Source organism: Arvicanthis niloticus, chromosome 13, assembly GCF_011762505.2.
Source record: "Arvicanthis niloticus isolate mArvNil1 chromosome 13, mArvNil1.pat.X, whole genome shotgun sequence".
Classification (NCBI taxonomy): domain Eukaryota; kingdom Metazoa; phylum Chordata; class Mammalia; order Rodentia; family Muridae; genus Arvicanthis; species Arvicanthis niloticus.
The window spans coordinates 50,979,816-50,996,518 of record NC_047670.1 but is presented as its reverse complement, the minus strand read 5'-3'; the positions used below and the strand labels follow the sequence as shown (position 1 = coordinate 50,996,518).

Here is a 16,703-nt window from a genome sequence, read left to right as displayed (position 1 = left end):
ATATATAATTAGACCACATGTTTATTTTCTTGAGTTTCCCCCTGCTTCAGTACAAATAATTGAATTACATGCTGTAGTCACTGTTTGAAATGCTGAAAAAAAATCAAGCTTTCAATTTGTATACTCATATGCAGTATATAGCTCATGGTTTATAATTGCTTAAAATTGTTCCTTTTGTATATATTGCTAATTCTCAAATGTTATAGTTATTCATACAAATACAGCTTAATTTAAGAACCATGTACTATTCCTTAACTTTATAAGACTTTTAAGAGCTCATACTAGATTGCCTGGACCCAAGGGCAATGCCACAGCAGCTTTGTATACCAGGCAGATTATAGACCTTACAGAAACAATTGGCCACACAATCTTATTCTTTACATCCTCAAAATAGTAATAGCTTGAGATAATAATTTAGCATTTCTAGAAAGTGTACAAGTCAAATTGCAAAAAACTTGTTCTCAGTATCCTCAATTTTTCATAATGGTGTTAAGCCTTGAGGACTTATATGTAATCAATTTTGGGAAATGGATGTTACTCATTGTTGATTTTGGAAAATTAAAATATGTACATGTGACTTGACACCTTTTAGGCTTTCTAGTTGCAACTGCTTTAACAGGAGAAGCAACTAAAAATATAATTAGTTATTGCCTATATTATTTTTCAATGCTTGGTGTTCCATATCAGATTATAGACAATGGAACTGGCAATTGCAGTCAAACATTTGAGATGTTTTTTTTGACAATTTAATATTATTTATATTAATGAGATTCCTTATTATCCTCAAGGACAAGGAATTGTAAAACAGATGTTGTGGGACTGTAAAATAATATCTCCATAACTCTTTGAGTGTGGGAAGAGCAGCTACTGGAGCTTCTGCCCTGGTTTTGCAAGGAACTGTGAAAAATTGGCTTTTGAAACATTAAAGAGGGGGAATTATACCCTCCAAGGTCATCAATAGCACACCTTGCTTTTGTCTTACTTGTTTTAAATTTTTTGCAAACTGAAGCTAAAGGTCCGTCTGCAGCAGATCATGACTGGCATCCAGTCTCCTCCAGCTCATTTGCCAGGGTCAAATGGCGAGACCTCTTAACTAATATAATACATGGAATGGTCCTGACCCTGTTTTAATTTGGGGTTGTGGTTAACCTGTGTTATTTCAGAAAAAGAAAATGGAGCCCAATGGCTGCCTGAAAGATTGGTCTGTGAAGTGGACACAGATCTTGAGCCTAATAATTATGATTCTAATGATGAAAATGGCTCAAAATGACTATCAGCCAGCTGATTTAACATGGCATAGAGTATCCACTCTTACTGGAGAGTAAGTGTTTTTCTTTTTATTAATACTTAAAGCCACCTACTATATACCTGGTGGCCAGACTTTGTGTCTGATTCCTGCCAACCAGAAGTTGGATTAGATACTGAGACATTCCCGCTTACAATCTTATTTTCTACACTGCTTGGATAATCCTGTTGCTTTTAACCTTTGAAGCTTGTATCTTAAACAGATTGATTGCCTTCACACAGGATATCCCTCAGAAAGCTCAGCTATTCACTATGGCAGTTATCTATCGCTATGAAGACTTGCATCTAGTACATGCCCACAGGCCCTTTTGTCTGAATGTGGCTTTGGTCTGTATGGGAAAGAATGTGCCAAAGATGGCCGGTAGTCCAAGATGGGTAAGAGGGTTCTTGGGCTCCTAAAGGCCTAAGACAGAGACATACATCAACAATGCTATGTATGTTCCCCATGATGGGTAATAAGGAGAAATGTAGACACCAAGCAAACCAGGCACGGTTGCCCAGTCATTTTTTTACTCTAGATGGGATGAAATCTTGTGCCCTGTCTAGCTGCTGGCACTGATAATCTTTAAAAACTAAAAAGGGGTAATTGTGCCCGTCCCCCAGCCTTTAGCAGGCCTGAAAGCCCTTGTTTTCCACAATAAACCAAAAAAAAAAAAAAAAAAAATAGGACCTAGGTGGAGTTACCCACCTTGGCTACATGTACAGCATGCTACAGGAACTTAGAAGAATAATTGCCCACTGAGCTTGTCTTGAGATATCTCTGGCTGTGACAAATGATGGGTTCCCCCACCCATCTCCAGCTGAAACAAGAAGGGGTTCGGTGGGGGGGAGGTTCCTTTTAAATTGAGAGCTGAACATTAAACTTTGATCCTTGATCAGAATACTTTGTCTTGGCTTCCTCGTTTTTTGCCCTCTGTCCCTTTTTCATTTCCAGGCCCCCTTTCAGGAGAACCCAGTTGGTCTGTGGCCACAGGCGGCTACAATTAGTAATATGAAAAGTACAGAAACTCCATAAATACATGGAGACCGAACAACACACCTTTCAATGACTAGTGAGTCTCCAAAGAAGTCAGGGAAGAAATGAGAAAACTTCTAGAATTAAGTGAAAATGAAAGCATAAGTTACCAGAGTGTCTATGTTATGTTACAGGTAAATGTGCGTATGCACGTGTGCGCGCGCACACACACACACACACACACACACACACACAAACACACACACACATAAACACACACACAATGTATGCATTTTTAAAACTTAAGAAGTGTGGGGAGCTGACAGAAGGTGGATATCATCCTTGCAGCCATCTTGAGCCATACACTCTGATAAGAGATTTGATTACAATAGTCTACAACAGCTGAGCACACTCTGATAACATCTTGTTTTAGATACCCAGGATCTTCCCTTGGGTGTGTGAGACTTAAAAGTGTGTGACTTAAGGGGGTGACTTAGAGATCAGATTTAGAGACAAGACCTAAGGGCATGACTTAAAAGTGTGACATAAAGGCGTGGCTTAGGAGTGAGACATATAAAAGGTGAGAGGCAGACAGAAGTATTCAGTACAACTTGGAGTTAGTTATTAGGTATCAGGCACTTGGCACTTGGAGAAAATAACTTGGAACTTGGAGGCACTAGGGACTAGAAACTAGGGACTAGGAACTTAAGACTAGGGACTTGGAGAGAAGAAGAGAGACTGAAGAATAAACGGGATTGCATCACACTCTGTCTGGTCTCCATTCTTCGTGTCCGTCCTCACTCTCTCTCTTGCTGAACCCCGACCCGTGGACCGGAGCAACTTGGGGCAGTGCGGGCTAACAAGTTAGTTCCCAAAGCTTTTGGCAAGATGGGTCCAACATTTATAGAGCGGTCCTCAACATTTTGGCCACCAAACGTGGGGCAGCTTGGACCGCAACAAAGAAACACAAAACATCCTTTTCCAAGCAGCCGCCAAGATGGCTGACATGGAGTGGAAGAAGAAGTGGACCTTCTACAAGTGCCAGTTCACCAATCATGGCATGGACCTCACCAACAGCTGGACATGTCCTAAGAGCAGCTGATGCAGTTGTATAGAGCCCACCAGAGGTGGCACCTGAACCATGGCCTGTGGTGGAAGCAGCACTCACTGCTCAAGCACTTGAGAAAGGCCAAGAAGGAGGTGCCACCCATGGAGAAGTCCGAGGTGGTGAAGACCCACATGAGGGACAGGATCATTTGGCCTGAGATGGTCGGCAGCATGGTGGGTGTGTACAACAGCAAGACCTTTAACCAGGTGGAGATCAAACCAGAGATGATCAGACACTACCTGGGTGAGTTCTCCATCACCTACAAGCCTGTGAAGCATGGTTGGCCCTGTATTGGTGCCACCCACTCCTCCCCTTCAAGCAGCCAAGGCAATAAAGACTCTTTTTTGGTCCCTGAGGCCAGGGGGGAGAAAGAAACAGAAAAGAAATAAGAACCAAAGGGGGGAAATACACTCACTTTAACTCCAAAACTAAAAAGTATCTTAGTGAAGAAAATACTAGAAGATGAAAAAGTCTCCTGTGCTCATGGGTGGGCTGAATCAGCACATGGAAAAGGCTGCATTGTTCAAAGCAATGTAAAGATTCAACACAATTTCCATCAAATATATAGTGACATTCTATTAGAAATAGTAATTCAAAAATTCACATGTAAGAATAAAAAATGCCCAAATAGCTCGAAGAATTCTTTTTAAAGATTTATTTCTTTATTTTTTGTATATGAGTACACTGTAGCCCTCTTCAGATACACCAGAAGAGGGCATCCAATCCCATGACAGATGGTTGTGAGCCACCAAGTGGCTGCTAGGAATTGAACTCAGGACCTTTAGAAGAGCAGCCCATGCTGTTAACCTCTGAGCCATCTCTCTAGCCTGAACTTTGGACTTTTAAACAGTGTTGAAACTGTGATAGATTATGGGGAGTTTTGACATTGGACAGAGTACAACCTGAAAGAATAGAACAAAAGTAAATAAAATAGATTGACTTAAATAAACTTTTTCTACTTTATAGCGTAGATGACAAAATTATACAGGAAAAAGAATTAGTTATTAGTGTTTACTACTCATAAAAAAGACTGGTTCAGATATTTTCTGTTTGTCTGGAGTGCGTTAAAACTGCAAACGCTGCCAACCTAAAGCAGGCTGTCATATAATAAATGTGTTTGCTTTGGCTGAAACATTCTTTAGATTTTTTTGAGTTGAAGTCATAGGGCTGATAATAAAAGTAAAATCTGTTCTCTTTGTACTCTCTCATTGTGACTGAATTTGTAACCCCACACATGTCCAGAGACAGAAATGATACAATCTGTATTTCCTGGATCATCTGTCTTTATTCTATAAAATCTATATAAATTAAGAAGTAACCTGGTTGCTAGTCAGTCAGAGCTGCAGGATTCCCCCAATCACTACACCTGGCTCACTCCTTCCTTGATGACTCCTTGTCTCCTCTTGGGTCACCTTGTCCAGAGCCAGGGATCCAGGATGGGGTGTGGGGGTCGGGGCAAGGTTTGGTTTGCCTTGCCTTTTGGTAAGCATCTCAGTCCCCTGCCTCAGCCAGGGACGTGTGCAGCTGATGCTGTGCTAGGTATGTTTCTCTCTGAGACACAGTTGTTCTGCCTCTCCACTTTCTTTTCATTTCAGGTGAAAGTTTTCAAAGTTTTTTTTTTTTTTTTTTTTTTTTACTCTATTTTTAACAGTCTGCCCTCACTCCCCTCTATTCTGATTCTTTTTTTCATCAGCTCTCCCAGAGCCAGTCATCACTCTGCCATTGTCTCAGCTAGGGTTACTATGGTTGCGGTGAAACACCTTGACCAAAGCAATTTGAGGAGGAATGGGTTTATTTCAGATTATACTTCCTAGTAACAGTTCATCACTGAGGGAATTCAAGCTCCAATTCAAACAGGACAGGAACCTGGAGGCAGGAGCTGATGCAGATGCCATGGAGGGGTGCTGCTTACTGGTTTGCTCATTATGGCTTGCTCAGACTCTTTTTTCTTTCTTTCTTTCTTTCTTGCTTGCTTGCTTGCTTGCTTGCTTTCTTTCATTCATTATTTTTAGATTTATTTATTTTATATGAGAACACTGTAGCTGTCTTCAGAAACAGCAGAAGAGTGCATCAGATTCTATTACAGATTGTTGGGAGCCACTATGTGGTTGCAAGGAATTGAACTAGGACCTCTGGAAGAGCAGTCAGTGCTCTTAACCTCCAGGGCCTTCTCTCCAGCCCTAGCTCAAGGAATTCTTAGCAGTGCTGGGTAAATGACAGGACTGGATCCTCAGCTTCAGTTCTGAGCCACTGTAACAAGACCCATAGACCAATGGTGTAGAGGGAGGACCCAGCAGTGCACACACAGGGTCATACACCTCATTTTTGATAAAACTTCCAAAAACATATGCTGGGAATGGGAGGGAATACTGCCCCTTTAAGAAAAACACCTTAAAAATGAATCAAAGACCACAGTGTAAGGCTTGAAGCTTTGAAAATCTGAGAGAAAGACACATCAAGACAGAGGCAGAGACAATTTTTCCCAACAGGACTCCCACAGCACAGGGGACAACCCCAAGACATGACAAATTACATGCAATTAAAATGCTTCTTTCTGTATAGCAAAAGAAAGAATCACAAGAGTGAAGACACAATTTACACAATGGGAAAATGTATTTACCTACTACACATCAGCTAGCAGATTAAACAGCTGCCAATTTTAGGCTACAAAATATCAAATCACCCATTCAGTAAATGAGCTACTGGGGTGGAGAGATGAAGAGATGGAGAGATGATGGAGAGGGAGAGATGATGGGGAGATAGAAAGGGTTTAAGAGCTCTTCCTGCTCTTCCAGAGGACCAGGGTTCAGCTCCCAGCACCTCCATCAGGAGGCTTACAACCACCTATAAACCTAGCTCCAGAGGATCCAACACTTTGATACCTGCACACATGGCATACACATAAACAACAATCAATGAATGAATGAAGTTCTGAACCAAATAGTTCTTAAACAAAGAAATGTAAATGGAAAATAACTACTTAAAGAAGTGTTCAACATTCTTAGCTAGCAGACAGACCCAGCTTAAAGCTTCTTTGTGAGTCTTTCTTACTCCATCAGAATGGCCGTCACCAAGAAAACAAATGATAGCCAGATGTGATGGTGCACACCTGTAATCTCAGCTCTGGGGAGGAAGAGGCAGGGGGATCTCTGTGAGTCTCAAGTGAGACTGGTCTACAAAGTGAGTTCCAGGACAGCCAGGACTGTTTCACAGAGAAACCCTGTCTCAGAAAACAAAGAAGCAAACAAACATGTACTCCAAAGCATACAAAGAAAGAAAGAAAGAAAGAAAGAAACAAAGAAAGAAAGAAGAAAGGAAAGAAAGAAAGAAAGAAAGAAAGAAAGAAGTAAAGGAGGAAAGAAGGCAGGCAGGCAAGCAAACAAGCAAGAAAATGATATACCTGGATTGGAGAGGTGGCTCAGTAGTTAAGAGCACTGGCTGCTCTTCCAGAGAACCTATGTTTAGCACCCACATGGCAGCTCACAACTGTCTTGTAGTTCCAGTACCACGGGGATCCAACACCCTCACACAAACAAACACAGACACAAAACACCAATACACATAAAATAAAACTAAATCTTATAAAGAAAGACACTGAAAACAAAGCTATCATACAACTCCACTAACCCACTCTTGGGGAAACACTGAAACACTGTCATGCCACACGCAGACACTTGTGCATCCATATTTATTGCTGCACTGTTCACAACATCCAGAGAGTGGAACCTGCTATGTGACCATCAACCGATGAACAGAGAAAATGTGGCACATGTACACAATGGAATATTCCTCAGTCACAGAGAACAATGAGGTCACAGCACTTGCTGGGAAGATGCCATTGGACAGCATTTTGTTAAGTGAGATAAGTCAGACTCAGAAAGATAAGTACATATTTTCTCATATATGTGCAAGAAGGTTATTTATTTATCTGCTTTGAGACAAAATCTTTAAGTAATATCATTTCCACTGTTAGTTCTCCTGATGGTGTGGTAGTTTGTGTAAGAATGGGCCTCAGGTTCATATATTTGACTGCTTTGTCACCAGGAAGTGGCACTACTTCAAAGGAGTAGGAGATGTAGCCTTGTTGGAGTTGGTTATGGCTTTGTTGGAGGAAGTGTGTCCTTGAGGGTGGGATTTGAGGTTTCAAAAGCCAAAGCCAGGCCCACTATCCTCCTCCACCCCACCCCTAGAGTGTGGACCAGGATGGAGCTCTTAACTACTTCTTCAGTACCAGGTCTGGTGACCACGGTCCCTGTCATGATGATGATTGTAAATATGGTGTTTGAATAGGAATGGCCCCCACATTCTCATGTGTTTGGATGTTTGGCCATAGGAAGCTGCACTATTAGGAGGTGTGGCCTTATTTGAGGAAGTGTGTCATTGTGGGGGCGGGCTCACCTCATAGCTGTCCTATGCTCAAGCTATGCCCAGTGTGGCACACAGTCTCCCTCTTCTGCCTGTAGGTCAAGATGTAGAACTCTCAGTTCCTCCAGCACCATGTCTGCCTGCATGCCACCATGCTTCCTAATGAGAAGGCTAGGCTGATTCTGAAGGAATCACAAGTCCCAGCCTAAACTTAAAAATTAACTTCTCCAGAGACATGCTCCAGGAGAAGCACATTTCAAAGACTTAGACACTTTTCAGGAAGGGCCCAAGATAAGAGGATTAAAAGGTTATCAGGAAGCTGGGCCCTTAGTGCAATAAACCTGGGTAAACAGGAGCTATGGTAAGACAGACTTAGCTAAAACTCATTGTCATAAGATAATGTGCAAATATGAGTTGCCAAGAAACTGAGAGTATGGGAGTGGCCACTTGAGGTCAGCTTTTGTGGCTAACATTGTCTAAGAGGTGACTGTAAGATTGCCCTCAGAAACCCTGTGAAAACCATATAAAAACTGCTCTAAGCTTTAGCTTGGAGTTCCTCTAGCCTGTGTGTGGGGGAGCCCCAGAGCACTGAATCAATAAATCTCTTGCTTTTGCATCAAACCGACTGTCTCTGAGTGTTTCTGTGGGAGTGCATCTTCCCAGTTTGGATCTTAGGGTCCAACAATTCCATGACAGACTTCAAATTAGTAGTTAAGAAGACTAGGCTAATTACTGGGCTACTCCAGGCAAGTCAATTAATAATAATAAAAAAAGAGATAAAGAAAAATCAGGCTACAGCCTTCACACACCAATAATGGATGCCTAGAGTTAGAATAAGATAAAGATCATCTATCCCAGAATTTTAAAGTGCTTTAAAACCTGTGAGCTCACTTGATTGTCTCTCTATCTTGGTAATGGGAGACCCTGGTATGGTGGACTTCTGCAGAATAAAATGTATTTAACATAGTATTTGAGTCTGGGGTATCATTCTTTGGCAAATCACAGATGAATCCTTACACTACCATGATAATAGTAGACTAACCTTCTAAAAGTGTAAGCCCAATTCAATTAACTGTTTACTTTACAAGAGTTGCCTTGGTCATGGAGTCACCTCAAAGCAATAGAACAGTGCCTGCGACAGTAGTTTAACGCTCCAGCCATAGTGGAGTGTTTAGTCCCTCTGGCTAGTGAGTCCTCAAAGCTGCATTTTCTCTAGTATACTTGGAAGTGTTAGGCTGGAACCCCTGCTCATCCCTGCACAAGCTAGGAAACCCCTTCTGCTGTCTTTCAAATCTCACCTGCACAGAGAGAACTCCCCCTTTCACTCGGAAAAAAGTCTGGGCTAACTTTCTTCCTCAGGCTCATGAAAGGCTATCCTATTCCTTCCAGAAATTTCCCCCCCTTTGCCGACATGGGTCCCAAAACTTGTTCCAGCTGCACCACTCCAACAGTCCCACAATCTGCTCACTGACCTGGCTCAAAAAAAACCCCTTCTTTCAGCACATCATGCCTCTCTGACTCCCTTTCTAAAGCTAAATTCTATACTGCTGATAACCAAATAAACTTCAAAATAATTCATGACCTTGTGATAACAGTTCCCTTAGCCAAGACCCTTGCCATTTTCCCCAACTTATTAACCCTTTCCTGTCCTGACACTGCCTCCAGCTTAAAACTAATTTTATAAACTTTTAAAAATAATGAAAGCACACAAGTTACTTATCAATTAAATACCTCATAAATAATCATATTCTTTAATATGTCGATAGCTATACTTACAGTCATGATCAATTACTAAAACAAGTTAATTACCAAATCAAGTTAATTATCAAACAAACTTTATTTAGCCTCCTATACATGTTTTCAAAGTTAAGCAAAAAGCAAATAACTAAAAACAGTGTTTGTATATTTGGGTACACTTTAGATAGACAGGTGGTCCTCAGACTCTTCAGAGATCTTCAGAGTACAGCATTTAAAATGTTTAATAAAAGAGTGCTTCCTAAGAGACACACCTTCTTCTGACAGCACCCCTGGTCTCCTCCAAAAGAGATAGGCACAGAACCTTCACCTGGGGTTGTCCTCAACTATGACAAAGCAGGCCTCTGGGCTGTAAACTGCCCTGGTCTCTACTGCTGATGACACACTGTCCAAACTGTGGATGGGCAAGACACTGGGAAGTTGACTCACTTCCCTAGACAAGGTAGGTAAGTTTCCCTAAGTTCCTGCTCCACAGGAAAGTCTATAAGATTTTCTGGGCCTGAAGGCCAAAAATGGATGCCCCAGTGACCACAGGGGAATCCTGGAGGAATCCTGTCCGTGTAGCTGGTAAGTCTGTGTCATTTTTAATAGACTCGGAAGCTGCTCGCTCTTTACTTCACTTTCTGCTTACTCAGGTAAGATTTATCCTTCTTAGGTCTCATGGGTTTGAGGGTCAGTTCAATAACAAAAACCAAGGCCTCAGCTGCCTTCTCAGTCCTCTTCCTGTGTAAAGATCAGGCCTCAACGCTCACTCTCTTAAAGCTGCCACTGTTGGGTCTTGACACATTTTACCTTATTGCCAGACTTTTTTTTTTTTTTTTTAAGATTTTTATATAACTTTTTACTATTCCTTTATCTAAAGAAACTCACTTTACAATCACAGCTCTCAATGATCAACCACCTGTGTCTCATGTCAAACAACTGGGTAGGCAAAAATATAAAGATTTAAGTTTAAGTAAGGTCTGAGGACACAAAAGCTTCTAAGAAAGTGTCTAAGGATCTAAGAAAATGTTGGAAGGTCTACAAAGGTGTTTTGAGATTGGTAGATGTAAGGTGTGAAGATTGAGGGTGTGAGACACACAGGCGACACAAAAAATGAGTTAAGGTGTAGGGGAGAAATGCTTCTGATTCTGAACCCTCACCATGTTACTGCTGTATTAAGCTTCAAAAGTTCAAAATTTTACTCTTAACCAATAGAGTTCTGATCCACTATTAGTGTAACTCTGATAAAGCCTTCCACTGTACGATCCACTATTATCATAGTCACAGGCTCAAAATTTTTAATTTCCCACGGTTGGTTTCCAAATATAGACTTAAAAGTGTTTCTCATTAAAAAGGCGTGTCTAATCTATATGCATCCAGCTTTCTGGAGAGAGGAAAGAAGTCCCTCTTTCACAATCTCCAGTCACACTGCAAATCATGATCAAGGGAGCCCTTGCCCCTTCTGTCTCACAGAAGGTCTGTCTTCCCTGAGGTCACCTTAAAGATTCTTCATGCTTTTAACCCAAAATCATATTCCAAGTGTCTACTATGACACAAAGGTATGATTCTACTGTCTTTTCTACAATGTGAGTTTCAGTATAGATTACAAACAATGATGTCTTAGTCAGGGTTTCTATTCCTGCACAAAACATCATGACCAAGAAGCAAGTTGGGGAGGAAAGGGTCTCTTCAGCCTACACTTCCACATTTCTCTTGGTTACCAAAGGAAGTCAGGATAGGAACTCACACAGGGCAGGAACTTGGAGGTAGGAGCTAATGCAGAGGCCATGGAGGGATTCTACTTACTGGTTTGTTCAGCTTGCTTTCTTACCAGCCCAGGGATGGCACCACCCACAATGGGCCCTCCCCACTTGATCACTAACTGAGAAACTGCCTTACAGCTGGATCTCATGGAAGCATTTCCTCAAGGGAGGCTCCTTTCTCTGATGACTCCAGCTTGTGTCAGGTTGACACATAAAACCAGCGGGTACAAATGATAATGCTAACGCATCTAAACATTACTTCTTTTAGTAAACATACAAACTTCCATACCCTACAAAACTAGAGGATCTTAACCTCCTCATAACTGATAAGGGTGAGACCTGCATGTTCCTCAGGGAAAACAAGCCTGATGGTGACCCAGATTGAGTCACTCTACAAATTTTCTAAAGAACTCCACCCATGGGCTGGAGAGATGGCTCAGAGGTTAAGAGCACTCTCTGCTCTTCCAGAGGTCCTGAGTTCAATATCCAGAAACTACATGGTGGTTTAAAGCCATTTGTAATGAGATCTGATGCCCTCTTCTGGTGTGTCTGAAGATAGTGACAGTGCACGCACACACGTAAAATAAATAAATCTTAAAAAAAAAAAAAAAAGAACTCTGCCCATACAACCAGGAACATTTGCATTCCACTCTTTTTGTCAGCCTTTGCTCTTCACACAAGGCTAGCCCATTCATAGGGCTGAGGATACTAATCTATTTGTCTTCTAGCCACATGCCTTCTCCTCTGCTTCTACAAATGGGATTCTTGAAGTCTTTGGTATGACAGTCAACCAACTGCTTCTGCACCCATACCTCCCAAGCTTGAACCCAGCCACTCCTCACCCTCCCACCTCATGCCATTCCTCTTCAGCAGGAAGTAGCCAGATCTGAATGGGAGCCCCTGGACATAAAAGGTTGGGATGTTAGGCTGGAACCCCTGCTCCTCTTCTGAACAAGGCAGGAAACGCCATCTGCTTCTCCTTCCCCCAACTCTGCCTGCTCAGAGAAAACTCTGGGGTAACTTGTCATCACTGTTCATCTCGGAGTTTCGGGCCAGGGGCTCAGTTTTTGACCATGAATGGACACAGGCCGACCTCCCAGATCACATGTCATCACTCCACATCCTAGAACCATAAAACCTTCTTGCTTTAGCCTGGATGTGCAACTTCCCTGACCTCCACCTATGACATCGATGAATCCACCTGAGAGCTGCCTCCTAATAAACCTGCCTTTATCTACTTTTAATCTGGTCTAATCTGGCCTATGTTTGCATCACTGAGAAAGAAAGCACCTATCAGGAAGAAGCTGCTGCTACTTCCACCTCTCAGCAAGCTAAGGCTGAGCTGCACTATGGAGGTAGTGTTGTCCCCACCAAGTACCAAACACTTCTCTTTAGCTGTGCCAGCCCCCAGGGGTGATCCTAACCCCTTGGCCATATCAGTTAGAAACATCTTCTCCCTAGGCACAGAGCCCGGGAACTCCCCCTTGTCATGAGACTTGTTGATCCACAGAATCTGCCTTTGTAGGTTTCAAGAGTGAGGTGATAGCCATTGTATCCGTCTTGATTCTGTGTGTGCAAACCCCACCCTTCCCCATCCTACTGATGATCCAGTATCCCTCAAAAACCCAGCAGTATGCTTTTGTTTGTACATTTATTGAAGTTTTCCAACTCCTGGGTCTCATTGCATTGTAACCCTGCGACTGAGTTGGGCACTTGGCTTTCCAAGAGGCTGGGCTTGGCAAGATGGTGCCCTGGCTGGAGGGTAGGATATGGAGATGTTGCTGGAAGGGAGGCCTGCAGGCTAATGAGGTTCCTGGCCTAGACTTGACAATATGGCCAGGGAGGCATAGAGGGCACAGGTGGGGCCCTGAGAGGTCGGTTCCCAGTGCACCTGGGGGGGGGGGGGGTTTCACCTGCTGCCTTAGGCCACATTTTTCTAGCAAGACCCAGGTGGGAGCCTCCTTATGCCAGCTGTCCCCAAGGAGCCTGGAGGGCAGGGACACAGAGCACTTTTCCTTCCATGGGGTGCTCTGTTCCAAGACGTGCTTCACCTACCAACAGAGGAGGGTAAGAGTTTATAGATGTCACCTGTAGTTTGAGCCTGAGGGAAGCAGCCCCTTCCCTGGCCCTTGATATCCCCAGGGCCCCATTTCCCCCTCAAGGCCAGGTCCTCTCACCAACTCCAGCTGCTTTGACAGTACCGTTGTCTCCAGAGCCTTAGCCAACAGCTGCCGCTGAGTTTCACTCAACACTGGGGAGAGATCTGGTCTGAGAGAGGGTTCCAGAATGCCCAATATAGAACCTAGTCCTCCCTTCCTGTCCCCTACTAATGCCTCCTTGGGCTGCTCACCATTCAGTGCTCCCGACAGGTAGAAGATAGGGGCCGCGAGTTCCAGCACCAGCTCTCCAGAATAGAGCAGTGGAAAGTTAAGGATGTATCCTGCTATCCCATCCAGAGGCTCCACCAGCTCGCCACTGTACAGGCCCTGCCCTAGCTGAGGTGGGGATGGAGTAAGTGAGGCTGAGCAGGTTTGGCCAGACCCTGTCCACCACCAACACTCTCACTCACTGTGGTCTCTAAGGCTTCCAGGCTGGGCTGGTCTTGTAAAATCTCCCCGATATACTCTAGTAGGTCTTCTCTAAATTCCTCGTCTAATTTCCTCAGTTCTGAGGCACCAGCCTCTACCTCTGCATACAGTCCTTGGAAGTCTTTCCTGAATTCTTCCTCTTCAGGGATTTCATCTGGAGGAACAGAGAGCAGTACCACCTGATGCCCATGAGGTCTTGGGGAACATTAGTTAGGAGGGGTGGGTCCAGGGAGCAGATGCAGAAGCTGTGGAGTTCCAGGGTGGTGAAGTGGTTACTGAACCGACATGAATTTGGGCAGCTCACCGATTAACTGTAGTGCAGCCAGCAGATTAAAGCAATGGCGCTTCTTGTCCACTCCTTTTCTGTAGCCTAGGCACAAATCGGGATGGTTGAAGAGGAAGAGCTGTTTTGTGCAGTGACCCAGGGACCATTGTCTTACATGAAAGAGGGCTGAGACTTTTCCCTGAACCCTCCCAGATCCATCCCTCCTACTAATGGCAGCTCAGGGCAGATGGGCCCTAAGCAGGCTCAGCAACATCACCTGATTTGAGCCTCATCCATTGTGTATACATGTGTATGTGTGGCGTGTGCCCACCTCATGCCCTGAGCACAGAACACCTCAATGCTAAGGGGTATGCAGGGCCAGAGGGTCTGAGGCCTTACCTGAGTCAGCACTAAAGGTCCTGTGTTCCGGTTCATCCGAGAAGAGAGAGATACCTGGTAGCAGGCAGAAGCAAGGAGGTCATCAATCCCTTATCCCCAGGGCTCCTGGGACCTCACCAGACCCTGCCCCTATAACCCACATCTCAGTTCCTGGCACACTTTACCAGCCTGTCTGGTAAGATCATGCAGCCAGATACCCACATCTTCCTCTGGCTAGCTGAAGCACTTCTATGCCACTTAGTCTGGACTCTAGAGACAGTCCCTTGCCACTCACCCCATGAAAAGCCAATGAACAGTTGGGTCGCTTGGAATGCAAGGATGCTGCCTGCAGGAATGGTCACCATCTTCTTTTGGTTTTGGTGGTCCTTGTCTTCACCCTGAAGGATTCAGATGGGCTCAGGGGTTTAGAGTGAATAACTACTATGAGTGGAGTGTTGGTGACAGGCTTGTCATTGGTAATGGCTGATACAACCTTTAGCAGTTCCAGCTAACTGGGCAAGTGGGGCTATGGCTTGCTTCTGGAGGGGCCTTAGAAGAGTCTTCCATCACTGCCTGGGATGTTGCCCCTGGCTTCTAAGATTCCTACCATTGCTGTGTGCCCAAGTAGGACTAGGCTGGTGTTAGGGTTAGCATAACATACCTGGAAAAATGAGGCTCCAGCAGTGTAAACTGGCCTGAGCCCTCCTGGCTGTGGGTCTCAGTGATCTGCACCTCCTCCTCTGTCTGCAGCACGTCGGTGACAACAAACACATCATCCCCACGGATCCGAAGCTGTTGCAGGATTTTATTCTCAGGCTGCTGCACGTGCCTACAGAAAGATTGCCAGGGCTTGCCCACCATGGACTAGCCTCCCTCCCTACCATCCTGCTGAGAGGTGTGATGGAAAGGCTAGGGAATCCAGGAGTCTGTGGATACCTGACTTGGGAAGCCTTCCAGGGTGTTCCCCACAGTGTCTAGGTGCTTGTGAGGGTAACAAGTTCAAACATGGAGAAGTGGACACGTGTGTCTGTGGCGGGAGTCCATTATGTACGACACATAAATGCTTCAAGTCCATCTCACCCTATTTCCATAGCAACCAGGAGCTCAGCCTGATTCCAAGGGACTTGGGCCCTTCTTTCATATCCTGATCTTCAGGATACAGTCCTGGCAACCAAGGTTAACATCCCTCCCACCTGACATTGTTTATACTGCTCCCTTCCTCTTGGGCTTCCCTTGTTTGCAGCTGAGAGATGCTGCCTCAGAACCCTTCTGATGCCCAGAACCCAGCAACCGTCCCAAATGCGTGGCTGTCAAGGTAAGAGAGCTGTCCTCTCTTCCAGGACTCACCTTTCTAACTGCATGCTGATCCAGTTCTTTATTTCCACACTCAGTATCCACACACTCATGGAGGCACTGGAACTGCCAGACACTGCAGCCCCGCCGGAAATTCTCCCTTCTCCCATGGGTAATGATGCTGCCACGCTGCCCTGAATGTTCCCGTCAGTGATATCAAGACTTGGATCGGGCCACGCCACACAGGCTCTAAAACGAGAGCAGCTCTTCAGTCCTATTCCAGTAGCCACTGCCTTGTCTTTCCTCTGCAGCAATGGGGCCTTTAAAGAACTCCCCACTCTAGAAATAGGGCCAGAGGAGTAGAGCTGAACGTGCCCAGGAAGATGGCAGGCTGGGCTTTGTTCGCACATTCCCTTCTTCTGTACAATCTGGGGACTCAGGATGGGGAGGAGGGGAGAGGGTAAACAGATACCTGGTTCTGGAGCACTGGGTTCCAGGGTGTCCTTGATTGTCATGTTGACACATTTATAACGGGGTTTCCAGAACGGTGAGCTTGAGAGTCTCCTGCTCAGGAGGCTGTAGGGCCTGAAGCTGGTCGAATTCTGAAGGCAGTCCACTGGGATGAGATCTTTTCTGCTGCCACCCACCTCCTGGATCACACTCTTGACCGCTCTCTCAAAGGCCGATGGCATGATCCTGGGGGTGGAGGGCAGAGGTCCTGGGGGTGGAGGGCAGAGGTCCATACTTAGTTGCCTCCAGCACGCAGGAACCCCTTGCCTTCAGAGTAGACTTGCTTTGTTAGTCCTGGCACATCCTGTCCAATGAACTCAGCACAGAGGACACTGTTTATTCTGTGGCTCAATTATCTGTCTCTCCATGGGGTCTCTGGCACTTGACTGAGGAGGAGGAGGCGGTAGCCTGTAACAACAGGTCCTGCACTATCCAC

General features: G+C 44.7%; 2 pseudogenes; one reads left to right on the top strand and one right to left on the bottom strand.

Annotated features, from left to right (window-relative positions):
- The first annotated feature begins 3,257 nt into the window (after nucleotides 1-3,257).
- Nucleotides 3,258-3,757, top strand: LOC117719267 (small ribosomal subunit protein uS19 pseudogene; annotated as a pseudogene).
- A 9,277-nt stretch (nucleotides 3,758-13,034) lies between these two features.
- On the bottom strand, nucleotides 13,035-16,449 carry LOC117719266 (gasdermin-D-like; annotated as a pseudogene).
- Between the last annotated feature and the right edge of the window lie 254 nt (nucleotides 16,450-16,703).